The sequence below is a fragment of the Diprion similis genome, chromosome 2 (assembly GCF_021155765.1).
Source record: "Diprion similis isolate iyDipSimi1 chromosome 2, iyDipSimi1.1, whole genome shotgun sequence".
Taxonomy (NCBI): Eukaryota; Metazoa; Arthropoda; class Insecta; order Hymenoptera; family Diprionidae; genus Diprion; species Diprion similis.
Genome location: NC_060106.1, coordinates 9532817 through 9538816, shown reverse-complemented (window position 1 = coordinate 9538816; position 6000 = coordinate 9532817).

Below are 6000 nucleotides of genomic sequence, written 5' to 3'. Positions count from 1 at the left end.
GGACCGGGTTCAGCCGTTGGACTAAAGGTATCTGTGAACGGTTCTAGACGAGTTTTGCTTTCGAAGAGCAACAGCGTGGGTCGGGAGACCCGTCTTTTTGATTTTCTTGTTTTCGTTATTTATCCCCTTCTCTCTGCCGTTCACCGTCCTCTTCGAGTCCCAATTAAACAGCCCGCACGAATGCCAACCCACAAACCGAAAACTGCAGCCACGTTGGCAGAGGTCAAAATAATGCAGCCTCGTCGTCTCTGTTGAAGAAACTATCGGCCAAATTCTACGATGACGTTAGCTCCTTGCTGCCCCTTCTTCGTTCAGCATGGCTAATGCAAATAGGTGAAAAGTGTTTCGCGATGGTATATATGTACGAGCAAAGTGATCCGCTCGACCGCAAACCGCAAACCGCAGCTCCTCCTTGCACACCGCAAGCTACGCGGACGAATCTCGTTACCACTTACACTGGTAGCGCTGTCACGTGCGATCATCTTAAGTTATCCGTCCTTTCACGTCACGCTTGCCTTAGGTAAGAAAAAGACGTTTTCTTCGACGGATTTACATTTTCCGATCATTGTTTCATCGGAACGGCACTGAAACATCACGTGATGACCCATCTTTTCGTCGGAGCATAAATGCACTTAGCGAGTATTTGGACGTATGTTTATCCAAAAATTAGGGAGACAAATATACCAGATTTTTGGGTCCTGTTTCGACGAACTGATGCGATCATCTCGTGATAAATCGCATAATCTATTATGAATGTTGACTCATTGAATGGATTTGATAAATATCTATGTATCCATCCATCTATCCACCTATCTATTTATCTAACATCGAACAGGTTCAAGTGTTTGTAAACGGCCGGAACAGGCTCTGGCAGGTGATGAAAGAGTCGCACAGCATTCTTGGTGAGTTTTCTATACAACCGTCTTTAACTCCGCAGCGAAATACGACCATAGCTCACGATAATCGATAATTATTAGCCAGTGAAGTTAGGAGCGGTGAAAATTGACTTCTAACCCAACGATCGATAAACAAGTTTAGTTCCAACGACAACTTCACCATGCGGTTAGCGTGCAGTATAGGAATTAGGAATCATCATCATCATCAATACAATTTTTCATTAACTATCATAAGAGACTCAACCGAAGGCTTCGATAGTTCGGGTCAACGCGCCCCGCCTTTCCACACATTCATCACGTCCTTATAACCCGTAGTTTTTCAAGGTTTCCCGGAATTGAAATTTATACAAAAAAATCGCCGATAATAATTGAAGAAACATCAAGTGAGGAATTCATCGGTATCGGCCACTCAAGGCATACGCAATTAAAATATGTATACGACCACGCCGAAGAAAAACAATATGACTCAATAACAATTAAATAACTCTTCGTCATCGGCGATGCCTTGCTTCAGAGAAAGCGAACTCAGGTGTGAATAGTTATTCTGCCAATATTACACACCAAGGTTCAACAGAAGAAGAAAAAAATATTCACGCATTTTAAAATAATTGCAAGCGCATAACATCTCACTAATTATATAAAATCGTGCATAGAAACAACGGATAATCGGATAGTGTGTATGATAAATATGTATACAGTATATAGTAGGGCTCTTCGAATGTTTCGGGCCGAATATAGGCGGGGAGGGGGGGAGGCAAGGAGAAGACAGGTGATGCTGGGCCCCGGGCAGAAGGTACACGAACGCAGGTTTACGCATCGTGCCCACACACGGACGATACAACGATTTGAACACACGTGCAAAGGTATTTTAACACGCGGCATTCCTGTTGTCGAGACCGGAGATGGTTTCAGCTGGCAACGTGGCTCACCGTGAGTGTAAGGCTCCGGTCAAACGGGACAACTTCTCCTGCCACACAGACCCAATAGCTCCCTCTTTTTTAATCGATTTCTTTTTTCATTTCGTTTTTCACAGTTCTCTTTTTTCCCGATACTACTCCTTTTACATTTTCTATTTTATCCTGTTTGTTTTCCTTCGATTTCGCTTCGACGAGACATCTTACGATTCACAGAGCTCTAACAGCCCGGTTGGTATGGTTTCGGATTCTACGAAACTTACAGAATCACTATAGTCAATTGCGCGAGATAACCTAGCGCGGGACTATTCCTCAAAAGTCAATGGAAACTCTCTCCGATTACAAATCAATGGGCGAAAATCAAATGGTACAAATTAGACGTCGACGTTGAAAAAGTTATCCGGTAATACCAATCTTTCCATATTATACTAGATACAGCTCAAACGAATATAATCGAAACAAGATCTCATTTTACGGTGAAGTTTTATCAGTGATACAACCGTACGACGAAATCGTGTGTTCAAGTTCAAATTTACAGAGTAATACAATTAATATGCATAGGTACATAAATCATACCTGGATCCGTTGCTCGAGGACGTGAACTTGAATTGAACAACTTGATTCACTCGCGGTTGAATTAGTGATGCGACCTTCTTGACGGGTGACTCTCTTCATCGGTATCCTCGTCTTTTGAATGATGCTTGTCCGTGTGTATGCACTGTCGTCTGGTACGGTGTTGTAGCGTCGGAAAGCTTCGTTGTCGGATGCGTGGTGACTGGACGCGCGGACAACACATCCACAAACACAATGCGCATTTACATGCGCACACAATTACGACCAAACACGATCGAGGAGAAGGATACACCGAAGGAAGGAACTCGACGCCGGGATGTATACCCACGGTGCTCGCTGACAAATACACAATAATACACTTACGTCGGACAGGGTCGACCAACGCGCCTGTCCTCTCCTTTACACCCTCGAATTCACGCTGAAGAAACCGTCGCAGGCTTGCCGAAGACTCTGCCTTGAGGAGTACCCGAGAGTCCCTCGAACTCCAAACGCTCCAAGGACGATGGAAGCCAAAGTGCTGAGCTAGCCGACTTCTTTCGAAAAAAAAGAAGAAAAAAAACGAAAAATCAACAACACCCGCCTACCTTGCTGCTCGATTTCGTTGCCTCTCGAACGAAAAAACTCACCCTCAACAAGTCTGAATTATTTCTACAACGAGCACGCGTTATTAGAGCCGGATTCCGCAACAAAGTGTTGAAAGTTTCAGACGCCACAGCGCCCGTCATCGCGAGGAGAACGGGTCTGGTTCTCTCGAAATCGTAGTCTGACCGAAGCTCGTATTTTTGGTCAGAGAGCACGATGTTCTAGCCCGATTACAAGTTCGGCGCTCACTTTCACGGCGAGGATATAAAAGGCCCGGTGGACCGGAATGGAGATAAAAGAGCCCAAGAAAATAATTAAGGGGATGCATATACATGCATCAGTTAACTCGTAAAAGTCAGCTTGCTTCACTTTTTCGCTATTTCTCTACACAGGGTTTCGATTTGAAGACTTCTACCTTTTAACCGTCAGATAATACTGTACACAGTTATTCGGTGTATTATAACTATAATTTTCCTGAACAAAGAAATACCTTCGAAAGTATTTTTAGTATGCATTTACTTCAAATTTTGTCTACGGAACATAACGTGACCACACAACAAACCGCATGTATAGATTTTTCATCTAAATTCCTTGAGATTGATAGTCAGACAAGAATTCCTGATGTTTAAGTAAACAAAGGTGGTTAATTCCTGTAAAGTAAAATTCTCAATATTTCCAAATCTTTTCTACTCGTCGTACAAAATATAAATGTCGAACTGATTCAACTGCCTGTAATACAGAGCTTTTTACTAACGATAACGGTAATAATTTGAAAACTTATTTAAACAAATAAAGATACGCAGAGTTCGGACGACAGGTTGAGACGTTAAGACTGGTACGTCGAAGGCGATACCGATCCGATCGTTTGCTAAGCGAGATAAACGCAATTCGACGTACGGCGACGGGCTGACGTTACGGAAAACGAAGTCGATCGAGTGTGGTTGAGTTAGCGACGAACGAGCCTGATTCCGTACGTTGGTAGGGATCAATTACTATCGCTATTGAATAATAACACAATGTGAAGCCACGGAGTGTTGCGCGTTGTGCCGGGGTCTCCGCGTATAAAGTCGGCTTCATTCACTCGTATTCATTCATAGGGATACGGTGAATGGCGTGAGGAGCTGGGCAGCGGCTGTTCCATGAGACGAGCGGACGGTCTCCTTTCTGATCCACCGTTCTGCGTCTGGACGATCAGCGACATAAGATACGGTTGTCGCAGCTCTCGAGAAAGTACAAGTACGTTTGTTATCCACGCACCCCGCCGAACAATGAGGATTTTGACAGGATCCGTAGTCAGGGCGTGGACGGTGTAACGGACAAGTTCACCGAGTCCGATCACTTCTCATGATCGATACGTGACGTCAAACCCGTCGATCCGGGCGGTCGTAATCCAGGTGTGACGTCATCTCGCCGCTGAGTCCTCCGGCGGTTAGGCGATACTTAGGATCCGTTGGCGTCGTATATTTTCGAATTGCTTAACGAACGCGTAAGTACGAGTACATCCATGTACGAGCCGACGTGCCTGCCTTGCGCGGCATTCTTTTCTCCCTTTCTTTTTTCTTACTTTTTCCTCGTTTATTTCCTGCCTTGTTTTTTTTACTTTCTCCTTCTTCTTCTATCTCTTATCTCAAGATTTCTCTAATGAACTGGTCAGACGACGGGTCAAACGCGGAGTAATCGCCTTAAAATCAAAAGTTGTGTTCACCTTCCTTCTACGGCTTTCTGGGTACCTAACGGGTAGCTAAACCTATCCGGTTCCCGTCTAAGTCTTCCACACCTCGTCGTCCAGGCTTCCGTGTGCTTATACGTAGAACACCGCGGCTTGTGTTACAAATAATATTTCGCCACCGTCGTCGTCGATCTGGACCCGTTAGTAGAACCCTGCATTACCAAACCTAACCCCGTGACCTGAATACTTATGCACAGCATCCTGCAGTACCTGCGGTTTGCCGAAGAATTGTCGAATGCCTCCAAGATCCGAGGGACTTTTCGCACGGGGCCTTACCCTTACCTCTGGGGCTGCGACGCAGAAGCAGCTGCTTCGTGCCTGCGTGCAACGTATGCCGTGAAGATTTAGAAGCTTCTTTTACCGACCCTTGCGATTTTGAAAAAGGAAAAATTTCACCGGAGTATTATAGATGTCGTTGCAGTCATCGAAACGCAGAATACATCTTCCAAAAAAACTTTGCGACGGATTTAAGTCCCCGCACGCAGAGGAACGTGGTTGCTTGCTTCGAGGCTGTACCAGAAGACGTTTAATGGCAGTGTTTCGCCTAGCGGCTTCGAGAATTATGTCGATGAAACGAATAGGTATCCTCACCTAGATTAGGATCGATTAGATAAGAAGGCGAGAAGAGGAGATGGCGAGAACGGCCGGACAAGACAAGCGTATTAATGTCGAAGATGTGGGTCAAGGACTCGACACAGAAGCAGGAGCCGGGCCCTGCCGCGAACAGAGATCCGCGGGGCCCGGCGGGGCCCGACATGGGTCGGTCTTTCTAGGTCTGACGCAATTGCGACGTGACCCAGTCTTGTTTTCAGGCCTCAAGTCCCGTCCTGACCTCGCCCTTGTCGAGTAGGAACACGTCGCGGGTATAACAAACCGAGTCTCAAAACTCCGAGGAGGGATCGGGCAGCCTAGCTCGTGTGGTCAGATTACCAGATAACTTCGTACCGAATCGCTCCGCGTCCAGCATCATTCATCGGCTCCTCGGGCTCCGGCCTCGGACCTGCGGGTCAACCCCCGCGATAATTCGGATAAGAGATTGTTCCCCGGGACCGCATGAATGAACCCGAGATCAAAAAAGTGGGGACGCGGTACCTGCACTCCGTTTAAATATAAATTAACTCCTGCACCGAAGGACTTCATTCATCCCCGCCCGCCGACCGCATACTTGCCGCATTCATCCTCCTTGAATTAATGTCCCAGGTATTATTTTTCTCCGCTCAACTCGGGGAACACCGAGGATAGACTTACACGTTACCCCCTGCACCCATATACAACCCGCTCAGGAATAATTAACCCGCGTTTGCGA